This window comes from Dasypus novemcinctus, chromosome 5, assembly GCF_030445035.2.
Source record: "Dasypus novemcinctus isolate mDasNov1 chromosome 5, mDasNov1.1.hap2, whole genome shotgun sequence".
In the NCBI taxonomy this organism is placed as follows: Eukaryota; Metazoa; Chordata; class Mammalia; order Cingulata; family Dasypodidae; genus Dasypus; species Dasypus novemcinctus.
Genome location: NC_080677.1, coordinates 80,569,732 through 80,584,813, shown reverse-complemented (window position 1 = coordinate 80,584,813; position 15,082 = coordinate 80,569,732). Strand labels below are relative to the sequence as shown.

The following is a 15,082-nucleotide window of genomic DNA, read 5'->3' as shown; positions in this document are numbered from 1 at the left end:
GGAAATAGACCACAGAAGTCTTTGTAACCCTGGAAACAAAACTAGCCCTGTCATTTCAGTATAAAGGGCAGACTCTCTGCAGCGATTGTTAATGACACGCACGTAGTCACACAATTTGTGGGGCCATGGCAGGAAAGCCCATCTGAAAACGTTGGTGCCTGGGGTCAGAAATTAAAGAAACAAATGTGGGAGCAAGCCTTATGCAAACGGTTTCTCTTCCAAAGCTTAGAAAGGTATTTCATCACTGGTCAGAAAGGCTCTATACAACTATTGTGAGCTAAAAGACTAAAAGAAAACAACCCCATAGGGAAAATAATTGTATTGTGCCTCAGAGCTCTGAGAAAGTTCATGAACATCAACATGAAAAGTGCACTCAAACAGCTTATACATCAAGGTATGTACTGAAGTTTGGAGGTTCATATTTAGAAAGAAAATAAGCACACAGTCCAGCTCCCTATCTGAAGTTCTACCAAAGCCCAAACTGACCATTTTGGTTCTTCAGAAGGACCTTGAAAGGCAGTTAACTCAACCTGCCACCCAATGCAGGAATCTCTTTAAAAACATGTTTGATAAACAGTCATGTCACCTCTGTTTACAGAGATACTCTGCTGATTTCCCAAACTCCCCATTACACTGGTGGGCCTATTCTGTGGGTATGTTTTTGCTTATTGTTAGTGAAATCTGCCTCCCTCTAACTCCATGGCCTCCATCTGGAAGGGGAGAATGAGAATGAGCTCTTTCTGGCTCTAACAATTACCAGCTGTGTGGCCTTCAGCAAGTTAACTGTACCCCCTGTGCTTCCACTGAATCCAATGTAAATGGAGATGATTGGAGCACCTTCCCATGATGAAATATTAGCATAGGGCCTGATTATTTTAAGCACCTGATTATTATTATCAATAGCTAATAACTAATAACTATGGAATGTCAATTCCATTGTTAGGCTTGCAAGGAATAGAGACATTATCAGATTACTAAGTCAGCAATGCTCAGGCTTTCTGTGTAATACTAGAATTTGGGGTTGGAAATTAAAAAAACAAATGTAGGAACAAGCCTTATGCAAACTGAAGGTTTTACACTTGAAGGGTTTACACGGCTCCACAGTTATCCTGGGATTCACCTGGTTGCCTTCTGCACCACTACTGTTTGGATGTGACTTCACTACCTGATTGACCCAGTCTTTCAAACTCAGAGAGCCAAATTTTCACGTTCCCATTTCTTTGGTGCCATCTTGTCATGGGGTTTCATCTGTGACCTCTGACCTGCAGCAGGCTGGACTGTGGCTCTGCACAATGTCACACGGTACTCAGTTTAGCAATTTAGCTTTCTGGAATTGCATAACAGAGATGCTCAGCTAGGGGAAAAACACTTTACACATTGACCAAAACGTGACAGCAGCCTTGGAAGAGTTGGAGGCAGTGTAGAAGGCCACCACCTATTAGCTGAGACGAGCTGTCTTAAAGTAACGTGGTCTGTTTGAGGCTTGCCTGAGAAACCGGAGTCAGGAATCTCAACCACAAAGCCAGGCCTCCAGGAGAACAGACTCAGTCCAGGAGCTGGAAGGTTGCTTAGGATACGACGTGGCTCTAACAACTGAGTTAGAACTGTAAATAAAATTGCCATCTGTTGAGCTCTTAATATGGGCCAGGCGTTATGCCAAGTATTTTACAAGTGTTATCTATCTTTTTTTTAAAACCTGTTTCAATTGTGGAATATAATACTCCTAGATTAACGTGTTCAAAACAAATGTACAGTATAATGAGCCATCACAAAGCAGACACTTGGGAAACCACCTTCTCGGTCAAGAAAGAGACTATCTCTAAGCACCGCAGGAGCCCCCTGTATGTCCCCTTCGGGTCCCAGACCCTTGCCCTCTCCCAGAAGCCACCGCCCTGCTGACATCTATGACAACCACTCCCTTATTTTTCTTTGTAATTTTCTCATCCACACTGATGATTTAAACCCTTGAAATGTCCTCCCAGTAACAGTCAGGTCAGTGCTGCTTGACCAAACCACTGGACATCAAAACCCGGCCAAGGGACGACACATGAACTTAACCATCACACCATATAAACTGTATTGTATGGGGAAACGGACTTAGCCCAGTGGTTAGGACATCCGTCTACCACATGGGAGGTCCGCGGTTCAAACCCCGGGCCTCCTTGACCCGTGTGGAGCTGGCCCATGCGCAGTGCTGATGCGCACAAGGAGTGCCCTGCCACGCAGGGGTGTCCCCCGCGTAGGGGAGCCCCACGCGCAAGGAGTGCACCCGTAAGGAGAGCCGTCCAGCGTGAAAGAAAGTGCAGCCTGCCCAGGAATGGCGCCGCCCACACTTCCCCGTGTTGCTGATGACAACAGAAGCGGACAAAGAAACAAGACGCAGCAAATAGACACAGAGAATTCCCCGGGGGAAGCGGGGGAATTAAATAAATAAATAAAAATCTTTAAAAAATAAAAAATAAACTGTATTGTATGGTTCCTATTTCAGTTTTGCCTATTTTTGAGCTTCAAATTAAAGTTACATGCTATATATTATTTCTACCACATTAGTTCACTCAATTTCATTGCTGCATAGTACTCTAGTGTGTAGACAAATCACTATTTATCCACGCTACTGCTGACAGATATTTGCATTGTTCCCAATATGAGGCCATGAAGAACAATAAAGTCATGGGCATGCTTGAATATATATTCTGAGAAGTTTCTCTTAGATACATACACGCAAGAACAGAATTGCTGGGATCGTGGGTGTGCATATTTTCAGTTTTACTAGATAATGCCAAAATGTTTTCCAAAATGGTTATAGTAACCTACATCCCACCAGCAGTGTACAGATTTCCTGTTCTTCATATCCTCACCAATTCTTGGTATTACCAGATTTTTCAAATTTTGCCATTCTGATGAGTGGGCATAGTGCCTAAACATAGTTGAAATGCCTGTTGCTTTGAACTTTAAATACCTTGAATCATACTTCATGTATCTATCCATATCTTGCTTCTTTTGCTCAGTGCTGTATTTATAAGATTCATCCCTGTTGTTACATGTGCAATTCACGTATTTCCTTTATTATTAAGAGGTAGATCCAATTTTCATATATTTTTGGCCATGTTAACACCCTCTTCTGTTAAGTGCTGGTTCAAGTCTTTTGCCCGGTTTTCTATCGGGTTAGCTGTGTTTTTCTTATTGATTTGTACAAGTTTTGTTTTTTCAATGTTTAATTCTGGATACCAGTCCTCTAGAGACTGTATGTGTTGCAAATATCTTCTCCCATTCTCATGTCAATTCTCACAATAACCTCAAGAAATAAATATTGCAATGCCTAGTTTATAGATGAGGGAAGAGAAGACTGTCTTAGAGAGAAGTTGAGCAGCTTGTTCGAGGTCACTCAGCTAGTCAGCATTGGAGCCAGGGAACTGCCCCCAGATCTGCTCACCTCAGTGACTGCACCACTCGGCCACCCCCAGGAGAGGCCTTCGCTCCCTCTCTCTCACTCTGGTCCTTCACCACGCCACTCTGCCTTCTCCTTGTGAGACCTTCCTTTGACTTCCTTTGACTCCCGCATGTTGTCCCTCACTTTGGCTCTGCTTCAAGTCTTCCTCCCTAGGTGGGTAGAGTGAGCTCAGTTTGGTGCTTAGCCCACGTCAGGCACACTCTCACACCAGACCACGACAGGCAGAAGTGCGTGGACGGCTTTCCTCCGATGGAGCTGTGGGCATACGAGTTACCTCAAGATACTCCAAGACCGTTAGCGCCTCTGGACCTTCCATGTCCACGCTAACGTCACCTGTCACTTTGGCGTCTCACCATCCGGATGATAACTCTCATTCAATCTGCCCTACAATCCTGGGAGTCTTCCGTGCCACCACTTTTGTCCTCACTCCCACCTAAATCCCTCCACGCATCAAGTCCTATCAAGTCTATGGTCTACATAACCCGTGAACCTAGCCTCCCCTCTCCGTGGCTAGCTTCCACCAGGTCCAGGGTAGCACCCTCTCTCATCTGGACACCTCATGTTCTCTTCACATCCACTCTTCCATTTTTCCAATCTGTTCTCCATAAAGCAGCCTGAGGGATCTGCTCAAAATGCCATCTCATCATGCCAGACCCATTTAAACTGTTCATTATCTTCCCCCTTTCTCTAGGGATAAAGACCCAAAGTCTTAAAAGGAACCACAAGACCCTGTGAGGGTGGGCCCCTGCCACCTTCCTCACCCTCCTGCCTGCTTTCCATACTGCGGCTGCCCGAGAATTGCCTCGGTCCTCTTGATACAGCCCTTTCCCCAACAGGCCTGTGCACACGGTGCTGGCCTCGCTGCCTGTATCCCGGATCACCCTGGTCACACCCCACCACACCCCTGCCTCGCTGACGATTTCCCATTGATTTCAGACCTCAGCAATTCTGGCCTTCCTTGCTAGGTTGCCTGGTAAACCTTTCCCTGCTTAGCTGTTATCCCAACTGTAAGTTGAAAAATGGTTAAACAACAATAAGATGTTGTCTCCTGTTGGACAGGCAAAGATGAAAATTATTGATACCATCTGGTGTTCTTGAGGCTACAAGAAAACATTCACTCACCTGCACTCATTCACCACAGCCTGAATGGTGAGAGATATGGCAGTACCTATTATTTAAATTTTCATAACCTTTAACCCAGCATTTCTACTTTGACCCACACATTTTCACTTTGAATTTATCCTTTAGAAATATCCCCAGAGGTGATGTGGTTTTCTTTGCAACATTGTTTATAACAGTGAAAAGTGGAAACATTACACACACACATCTATCAATAAGATATTAAACTATGGGACATTCATGAAATGGAATATTATACAGAAATGAAAAAGAATGAGGGACACCTCTTTATCTTCATTTGGAAAGATGTCCAAGATATATTAAGCTACAAAAAACCAATTGAGAAGAGTAGGATTTCATCTTTATGCTTTAAAAATATATGTACATTCTTAAAACTTGGAGAAATAGGCACAAACCTATGACAATGGCTATATCTAGGGAGGAAGATGAATTTATGGGGGTAGTTTCTTTATGTTATATATTTCTGTAATGTTTGATTTTATGTAATTACAAAGTCATTTTATAATAAAAGAAAATCCTGACACAACAAATAAAGATAGTAAATATGTAATTAATTCCCCTCCTAAGAATATACGCTGTATAAGGCCACGGGATGCATCTACCCTATTCACCATTTCCCCAAAGCCTAGTCAAGTGCCAGGTACATAGTAAGTACTCATTAAACATTTGTTAATTGAATGAATAAGGGAATGAACAGTTTCTGTGACTCCTGAAAAATGTGGACCTACTCATTACTGCAGAAGCAGACCCAGGACTACCTCCCTTCAGTTGTACCCCATACTGATAAAGTTATGACAGTGCCTCACCTTTTAATAGCAGTCTCAACACACTGTTTGCTGATGTGGATCTTCAGATCTTCATACAAGTGCTGCACCAAGTCAGTTTCCCCCCTCCTAAGTTAGGTAAATACTTTTTTTTTTTTCAATACTTCACATTATGTCCTGTCAAATTGCATGTTTGTGGTTTGTTGACCCGTCAAGGTATTTTAAAACCTGATCCCTGACATCTAATCAAACATAAGCTCTACCAGCTTTGTTACCCACATACCTAATGACTATGCCTTATATGTTTATTAAGTATAAAAAAAAGAAAGAAAATTGTACCAGGTAGGGCTTAGCACAGAACCCTGAAGCTCTCCACATTGACAGGAGGAGGCGGGTCTTCCTGTTTGCCTCTCAAGTACATTAAGCACATTCCCACCTCAGGGCCTTTTTACCTACAGCTCTTTCCCCGTCTGGAAAGTCCTTGTATTCAGGACTCAGCTCTAAGGTTATCTCATCAGAAAGGCTTTCCTAGTAATTCAAAATAGCCACTTGCTCCTCCACATTGCCAGGTTTTGTTTTCATCAAAGTACTTAACAATAACTAAAGTCAGGAAGCGGATTTGGCTCAACTGATAGAGCATCCCCCTATCATATGGGAGGCCAAGGTTCAAACCTAGGGCCTCCTGACCTGTGTGGTGAGTTGGCCCATGTGCAGTTCTGATGCGTGCACGGAGTGCCCTGCTACGCAGCAAGATGACCCAACAAAAGGAGACACAGATTCCCAGTGCTGCTGACAAGAATGCAAGCAGACAGAGAAGAACACACAGTGAATGGACACAGAGAGCAAACAATGGCGGGGAGGGGCGGGGGGGGCGATAAAAAATAAATCTTTAAAAAAATAATAATAATAACTAAAGTTACCTTGTTCCTTACCTACACCTTCCTCCTACCCCACCTCCAGTGGAAATGTTGTCTGCCTTGTCCACTGCTCCATCTCCTGTGCCTGGGACCTTGTAGGTACTCTACAATATTTGCCGAATGAATGAATAAATAGAATTGGTCGGATATCTGTTATCCTACCTACCCAAAGTGTCTTCTAGACCCTTGTCTCCATTTTACCACCAAGGATGATGTATTGGTTTCCTGACGCCACTGAAACAAATTACCACAAACTTGGGGGCTTAACAACAACGCAAATTTATTCTTTTACACGCCTGAAGGCAGAAGTCTGAAATCAGTTTCACTGGGCTGAGGTCCAGGTATGAGCAGGGCCGCCTTCCCTTTGGTGGCTCTAGGGGAGAATCTGTTCTTGCTGCTTCCAGCTTCTGGTGGCTGCCAATGCTGCACCGCTCCCTTCCTCCAGGCCAGTACCTTCAAATCTCACTCTGCCCCTTGTCCACTTTGCCTTCTCCTCATTGTCCCTGTAAAAGACCCCTCGGCCTCCCTCTTGTAAGGATACAAGTGATGGCATTCAGGGCCACCCAGTAACCAGGATAATCTCCTCATGTCAAGATCCCTAACTTGGGAGTGGGTGTAGCTCAGTGGTTGAGCACCTGCTTCCCATATACAGGGTCCCTGGTTCAATCCCCAGCACTTCCAAAAAAAAAAAAAAAAATCCCTAACAATAACATCTGCAAAGACTTTAACATATACAGTAAAATTCAGACTCGAGGGATTAGGATGTGATATTTTGGGGTCCAACAGTCAGCCCACTATGGATGTTATTAGTAACTGTGGAATGCCTTTGCAAAATCGAGACATAGCACATGTCCAGGACTTCTCGTTCCAGCCTCTCTGTGTGGTAGGGTCTGCCACAGAGGTGAGCTCAGTGAACGTTTCTTGAATGAATCAATGGATAAATGTTGTTCTACTCCACCACTCTGCTCCTCAACCCTCCAAAGGAGAAAAGATTACTTTTGGCACATCTGGGTCTCAGTATGGATCTGTAATTCCTTGAGTATAACTGGCTTCCCCAGGTCACAGATCCTTCAGAAGCCAGACGGGATTTGGGGATGGGGAGGCCACTGCCATCTGACACGTGGCCAGTGCCCTTCGGGAAGGATATGATTGTCGAATGGGTAGCAAGACTGAAATTTACAAATGAGCTTTGACTGCTAAAGGGGGCTTGGGCTTGGAGAAGGGTTGTGTTGTAGCCAAATTAGTTCTTTGGCTTTTGTGATATGGAATAAGAGAATGGGGAGAGGGAGACCAAACGACACTGAATAGACAGAAGAAAAATCAATCTCTCTTCCCCAAATTGTGGGGACCCCTAATCTATTTAGAATGGAAGTACACTACATGGGGAGGGGTCAATCAAACACTTAATAGAATGGGTGCATATTAAACACTATTTTCAAGCCCCTGGTCTGACTCCCAGAGTTGCATTTTAAAGCTGGTTCCCTACTGATACAAGGTTATTCCACTGTCATTCCACTATTTGTTTAATAATTCCTTGTGGATATCAGGGGAGTAAAGACCTACTGATGTAGGATCTTGGTTCCCAGCCAAACCCCCACCAGGATGGGGTTCTTCTGAGAAGGTATAGTTTTTAGGGTTCAGCATCCTGGGAATGCCTCTGGGCTGGACCCTGGAGTCCCCACTGCTAAGCGGCAGGAATAAAAAGCTCTGCAGGCTGATTATAGAGGTAGGTGGCCCTACCGCCAACAGCGTGGTGGTGGTGACCATTGATCTTACACTCAACCTTTCATGGCTCTCAATATCTCCCCTCCCTCACTCCACAGGAAGAAGGGACACTGACGGAAGGGGCGGTGGGTTGCGGCTTCCATAAGGCATCTGCGGGAGGGAGGATGCTCTTCTCTCCCTACTCCCTAGGATAAGCATTGAGAGGGCCAAACACAGGGCGGAGGCATGGAGAAAACGGGACGCCCAGGTCTGACTTTAAAGATGAAGAAGGGGTCTTTTCAAGGCTCACTTGTGTTTGGCCCAGCACACCAGCATGACACCCAGACACGGCATTTACATAAAGGTACCACATAGAACTGGAGCATGCATTTGCTTGGCATGCCCGCCTCACCAGTGTACCATGAACTCAGGGATGCTCATGGAAGGCTGCCTGCTTTGAAGTAGCTATGACAGCATTTCCTTTACCATGTATGAGAACCTTAGGATGATGCTACAGTTTTCCTGAGAACACATCGCGATTATAAAGCACATCAATTAGACCACATGATTTACTCTGCAAAAAAAAAAAAAACAAAAACCTAAACAAACTAGTCCCTTCCAACTTCCACTGAAGCTTTTCATGAAGGGAAATACACATGTACTGTGGTTGAAGAAAAGAAGGCATATCACTAGGTTTTACTTGAAGTGACTTATTCGGAAAGTTGTAAAGTGATTAAACCTCTTCTGAGACATCTTGAACCATAAAATGGAAATAAAAATCCTGTATGGAAAAAAATCCTGTATGTATGGAATAAAAAACCTGTATCTACAGTGCCCACATTGTAAAGTCTGGAATAATGAACTAAAGGGCTTTGAGATCATGAGATAAGAGTGAAAATTTCACAGGTTAGTTTGTTGAGAGCTTGGTCCTTTAATAAAAGTACATAACTCCAGAAAGGAAAAGACTGATAGAAACATCTAAATAAAAAGTAAAGACTTCTGAATTCACATGTACATATACATACACATGGATCCAACGTAAAGTTAAAAGACAAATAGAAAATTAAAAAGGTCTTGCAACTTGCAACACAAAGGGTTATTTTATTTAATATATAAAGGGCTTTCACAATTCAAGGAGAAAAAATGAACACTCTAATAAAAAAATGGTCAATTTACAAAAAAAAGGAAATACAAATCATCAATAATCAGAGATACAACTGAAATAACCAAGAGGTGAAATGCTAGCCTGTCAAACTAGAAAGGACCAAAAGGATGAAAGATACAGCACAAACAAGACTGTGGAGAAATGGGAAAGCTCATGCTGGCAAAGTTCGGAAATTTCAAATTTTTAAATTATGTCCCCTCTAACTCAGCAATTTCATTTGTAGAAGAGCATCATAAAAAAACAATAATCATATGGGCACAAAAATATTTAGCTACACAAAATACTCATTATAGCACTGTTAATAATATATCTAAAACCTGAAACAACCGAAACGCCCCAAATTGGGGATTAATTATAATTTAAGAACAACCATTCACTAGAATATTATGCAGGCTTTACAAGTGATTATTTTATATCTATCTAGATTGCCATGTCATTATATATTTCTCAATATATAATTATGTAGTATGTTTACAACATCATCTATATATGTACATATGGGATACCACTCCAAGTACAGTGGATTGGTTTAGAGATTGGGGATCTAAAATATACAAATATATTTATACTACATATATAGTATATGTATAGTATATATGTATATGTATAGTATATATAGTATATGTATAGTATACTATATATGTATATTTTGGTATATATATCAAAATATTAATACATTCTTAGGTTTATGATAACATCTCTTATTTATGTTGTATTTATTTTTCTCCTGAATTTTTTGCAATGAGTGTTTTATATGCAGGAGAAAAAAATATGGCCATTTCAAAAAGATGGAATGCACACGTGGGCAAATACCCTTCAGCTGGAAGCATCCCTTCTAACCCACGAAGATTCACTGGGTAAGCAGAAAAGTCCAACGTGGATCATTTAGAATTAGGGTAGCCCTATAATTTATCATCCAAACCAGGACACATGTGAGACTGAAAGAGGAAGCTATTAATAATTTTGCTGGGACAACCAGCATAACCTGGGACTCCCTCAGCAAACCTAGATGTTTAGTCAGCCTACTTAGAATGAAGGGTTTGTTTAGCCTTTCTCTGAAAATGATCTCGTGTTGATGCTGAGGGTAAACCACAAATGTAGAAACTACAGTCGTTTGGTGTAATTTCTAAAAATCCCAGCCAAATGGCTCAAGAATCTTGAAAAGGTATCTTCATCTAATTAGTTCATTCAGATCAATAGAACCCTAATTTTAGAGATCTGTTCTGGATGAAAAGTATTCTCAAAGAAATATGCTTCCTTGGCTAAGAACACACAGTACTATGGCCCATACTGTAGCTCTTAATCTTGCAAGCCTTGTGTAACTCTTTAAAACCCTTGGTTTTGGAACCCGTGACTTACCTGTTTTCCACTCAGGGCTTTGTTTGAGGGAACCATTATCAAGGTAACCCAAGGCTCTTACTTAAGCAGCCACTGGTCCCATCTGTCAGCCTGGGTCACTCTGCCCATCCGCTATTTATAGCCGTTCAGCTTGGGTTTCTCCTCTCTCCCCAGCCTTCCCCGCCCACCACAGCAGCTTGATGATGTGCACATGACTTGAGCACCTTCTCACAGGCTCTCCTAATCTCTAATTATTTAGTGCCATACCTCCCCCTCAGGTGCGGTCGCACTGGCTCCCAGTCTGTACCACATGGCCCCTGACATGGGGCAGGCAAGTCTGTCAACCTCTTCTATTCCAATTATAAAATGGGTGGTTGTAACTTCTTTATAGACTCCACCCCCAACCCAAACTGGGGTAGTTATTAGACATTATAACAGGCCACTGTGAAGTGGCACAATCTTGCATAGTACAGATTCAGATCAGAATGAGACAGAAGTCTGATGGAGAGCAGTGCCCCGTGTCTTAAAAATGGTTGCGTCGGTACAAAGGATGAAAGCTCAAACAGACTCCGTTAACGCCTGCCAGTACTGTCACTCCCGTCTTACCCCATTTCATCTGTATTCTGCTTCTCCCTGTCCAGGACCAACATGGACCTCATCGGTTGATCAAGTCTTCAACATCTGCCCTCAGCCTCCTAAGAGCCCAGCACCTGCCATTAATTGGTACTGAGCACAACCAAGGCAATCCATGTTTCTAAATCAATCATGAGTCAATCCATAATGGAAATGGCCTCCTTTGCACCTCCCGGCTGCCAAATTTAAGAAACTGGTATATGTGTCAATGTCTCCTCCTCTAAGCCAAGCTGACGGTGACATAAGGCCTAACTGAAGTGTGAGCAATCAAAATTAGATACCAGGGCCATTTTATTCCATGACCCGAGGCACTGTATTTTCATACATGAGAGTCTTCTTGGGAAACCTGCATACTGACTCACAATCATATATGTGGTTAGCAAGGGAGGATAGCACCTGTTCCAACAAAAAGCAAGACTCTGTGTTGAACTGTTAACATATAAAGGCAAAGAATCATCAATAACTCCATTCCTTCTGCTGGTCCACACAGTACCTTTGTGAGCATTAGAAAAAGGCATCCCTTCCTCAAGAACCTTTACTTCCATCTGTTGGAAAATAGTCTTTACATTCCTGACTTTGTTAGAAGAAGCCACTTTAGTGCCATCTGCTGGGAAAATTGTCACAATAAATCTACAATGTCTGGAATATGAATGGTGCTCCTTAGAAGTGATATAATTGTGCAGTGCACAACCCATGCAGCAGTCTGATAACCTTGGAATATAAATATAAGAAACCAATTGGAGGGAGCTGTGCTTTATCTTACTTCACCTCTGACCCTCAATATCATCACCTTTTAGTTGGGAATAATAAGAGCTATCTAGCATGGGTGTCTTAGCACTGATCAACTTTCACGTTGGAGTAGAAAGGCAATGGTCTGTAAACTATGCAGAGCATAAGAAAGAGAAGACCACATTATCTGATTCTCGCACAACAATATCTGCCATGCAGAGAGCTTGCATTCTCTTTGGTTCTACAAAATAGTACCCATCCAGTAATATAATTTGGGTCTTCATATATTGAAAGTGAAAAGACCTGGGGTTTTTCTAGTAGCAATGATGGTCCTCACAGAGCCCACCACACTCTCTGGCTAGATTTCTGTGTCATCAAAGAAACCTACAATCACAAAATAGCTGCCCAGGGATCAGGGCTAGGAGTTCATTCTCTGGAAATGAAAAAGAAAGAAAACTGAAATTAATTGGCCTGTGTCAGGTTTTCTCAATCTTGGCATTACCGTTTGGGGCTAGGTAACCCTTTGTTGTGTGGGGCTGACCTACACAACACACAGGAGGATGTTTACCAGCACCTCTGGCCTCGATAGTAGTAGCTCCCAATCCCCCAGTCAGTTGTGACAACCAAAAATGCCTGTAGACATCACCAAATATCCTCTTGGTTGGGGGTGGATAAAAGTGTCCCAGGTGGAAAAATACTACACGGAAATTTTAATTTATGGCCTTAGCATCATTCTTGAGCAACAGTAACCTATGAGCAAGCTGGCCTCCAACCAACGGACACCTCGACTTTATTCTAAGCTCTGCCACTACTCTTTTGTGACCTTAAAGGCTCTAGGCTTCTCTTTCCTGTCATATAAATAAAACCCAAACTGGGGAGGGGATGTAGCTCAAGTGGCTAAACGCCTGCTTCCCATGTATGGGGTCTTGGATTCAATTCCTGGTAGCTCCTAAATAAAACCCACAACTTTGGCCTCTCATTTTCAGGACCCCTTCCTTTTGAATGTATTTAGAGCTGGGGATGGGGAAAGGGGTTAGGGACTGCTGGGGGCTCCACCTGAGATATTATAGCCTCTGCATCTCCCTCTGCTCACTTTGACCAGGTCACCTCCTGGGATGCTGAAGCTGGGATAATGGTGCTGCTGCCACCCAGGTATGGCATGGGGGTAAAACCAGCCACCTTCTGCCTTACCACTGGGGCGCCCACCGCACAGCTCAGGAAGACCAGGGCATTGGACAAAAGCTAGGAGGAAGCAAAAGAAATGACAGCACAGAAAATGCGACAACCGGGTTCTGGGGATGAAGGAGTCCAGAGGCCACGGTTAAGTTGTCCTAGACAGCCCCCTCCTGGGCGTTACCAGGCCCAGATAGCTCAGACTGCAAGTTCCCCCCGCCCCTCCCCACCCCCCTCGAGGCCTGCAGTCCTCGCCCACCTCTGGGGACGCACCTTCATGGCTCCTGAGAGCAGCTGGGTGCCCAACGTTCCTCCTGACAGGGTGCAGGCTCCCTCACGAGAAGACCCCTGGCAAAGGCTGAGCAATGCAATGACTCCTCCAGCACACCTCTCAGGAATAAACGATGCTTTTCTTGAGGACAGAAGAATCTAAATCTGTAATGGAAAAGTAACTTGTTTTTCTAACAGACAGCAAAACAGAGAAAAAGTAATTAATACAGTGTGGAATTGGTACAGGAAGCACAATTTAAGCAATGGAACAGAGAAGAAAACTCAGTAACAGACCTGTGTATCTGTAAAGTGAGCAGACATAGAAAGGATATATATCCTTCAATATATGGTACTGGGGACAACTGGCTAATTGTGAAGATAGAAAATTCAGGTTTTACCTCACATCATTAACCAAAAAATTCCAGGTGGATTAGTATATAAAAACAAAAACCTAGAAAGCATAAAGAGAAATTATTTTATGACTTGGAGAAGAGAGTCTTCTCAAGGAAGACACACAAAAAGCAAAAGGACTCCAGAAAAAGTCTGATACATTTGACTACATCCAAATGAAGGGGAAAATGCATATGGGAAAGACACCATAAGCAAGGTTAAAAGAAGAGCAACAAACTGGAAATTACATATTCTCAAACAGATAAAGATCTAAAGCTGGAATGTATAAAGAACTCCTAAAAATCAACAAAAAGATTAAAAAATACCAACAACAAATCATCAAAAGATACTAATAGGAATTGACAGAGTGAAAGTACAATCATAAGGAAAAATGCTCAACTATACACTAGAACTGAGGGAAGCAAAAATTAAATAAGGTTTCTTTACTCATAATCTTTGCAAAAATTAAAATTTTTGAAAATGAGGGCACATTTCTATACTGCTAGTGAGAGGATGAATTGGTCAGCTACTTCAGAAGACAATTTGACAGAATTTATTAAAATTAAAAATGCACATACCCAGCAATTCTACTTCTGGGTAGAAACACTCCCGTGTGTGCCCAAGGAGGCATGTATAAGAATAAATATGTTGACAATTCTATTATTTGTAAATTCAAAAACTTAAATGCCTATCAATAAGAGAATTGGTAACAAGACTTTGGGACCTTATACGGAATACTATGAAGCAGTTAAAAAGAACAGGGTGTTTTCATTCATAGTAATGCCTAACAGCATAGGCCATTCATGTAAAATTAATAAAAGACCAACACACACAGACACAGAACAGTATCAACTATACTTGTAGCGATAGATACATATAGTAGGCAAATGCATAGAAAACGGTATGAAAAGATGCTGCCAAACTGGGGAGAGGGGAGAGGACCAGTCTGAAGAAAACAGTCGAAGGGAATTTTTCCCTTATTTCTTTTGCTTTAATATCTTATGAAGAGAACACATTCACACAGAACTTTTAGAATACAATATTAAGTCCCTTTTACAAAAGAAAATAAATTTTCCTAAGGAAAGTAATTTGCAGAGATCTCTTTCTGCTTACTATTAACACAACTATTTACATTGTCATGCAAAGGCAGCTTTGTTCCCACACAGACTGGACTTTGTAGTTCCTCTGCACAGCAAAAGGTCTTATAGGGTCTTCCCCGAACAAAGGGATAGCCACCCTACTCCCTTTCAAGATAAAGTTTCAGGCAGAAGTAGCCACGCGATTGATGTGGGTGCAGCAGGTCCCCGAAAAGAAAGGAGAACTTTACTTTCCTTTCAAAGCTGAGGATGTTTGTCAGAAGCGACCACAGGAGCTGCTCCAGATCTCAAGAATATTTTCGACTGGCAGC

General features: G+C 42.5%; 1 long non-coding RNA gene across 1 annotated transcript in view; it reads right to left on the bottom strand.

Moving 5' to 3' along the window:
* Window positions 1-15,082, bottom strand: part of LOC101434781 (uncharacterized) — a 31,219-nt gene that overhangs the window by 11,554 nt on the left and 4,583 nt on the right. Inside the window, exon 3 of the long non-coding RNA XR_187817.5 lies at window positions 13,288-13,449. This is a non-coding gene — a long non-coding RNA (uncharacterized lncRNA). The remainder of the gene's footprint in view (window positions 1-13,287; window positions 13,450-15,082) is intronic.